Raw genomic sequence first — 628 nt, 5'->3', positions numbered from 1 at the left:
GAGTTTACACTATACTTATTCTTATACCATTAGTGTAACCTTTTCACATTGATAAAATAAACTTAGCTAAATATAATGAACAAGAGAAACATAAATAAACAATATAAGAATATAAATATAGTAAAGGAAATGAAAAGCATAAACAAGAGATTAAGAAAAATATAACATGAAATAAAACTTAGACATTAAAATACAAAAAGAGAGAGTGATCTTTGATCTGAACACCAAAATATCTAAATGTATGGCAAATATCTCCTCTTATATGCTCAAATTCAAAACTATTGATTTGTTGACTAATTTTTGAATAGGTGGCCACATCTTGACTTGGTGACAATCTTATCTTCTTGTTTGAACAAAACATCATTGCTAACATTATAATTTGAATAAACTTGATTCATGAAAGTTCTAGAAAATTATCTTAGCTTTCCAATAAAAAATAATTGAGGTCATTTGAACTTTTAGAACTTGAGAAATGGGCTGAACATTAAACAGTATCTAGGCTGTAGGACAGATTTTGACTTCTCCATTGTTGCTAAGATTTGAACTTCCAAACAGCAGAATTGAGTCTTGCATTCCCATGAATGTTTTAGGCCTATGTCTTACCTTTCTATCCATATAAACCATATTG

Source organism: Populus euphratica, unplaced genomic scaffold (genome assembly GCF_000495115.2).
Source record: "Populus euphratica unplaced genomic scaffold, PopEup_1.0 scaffold327.1, whole genome shotgun sequence".
Taxonomy (NCBI): Eukaryota; Viridiplantae; Streptophyta; class Magnoliopsida; order Malpighiales; family Salicaceae; genus Populus; species Populus euphratica.
The sequence above is the reverse complement of the archived record's forward strand: the minus strand, read 5'-3'. Positions refer to the sequence as shown.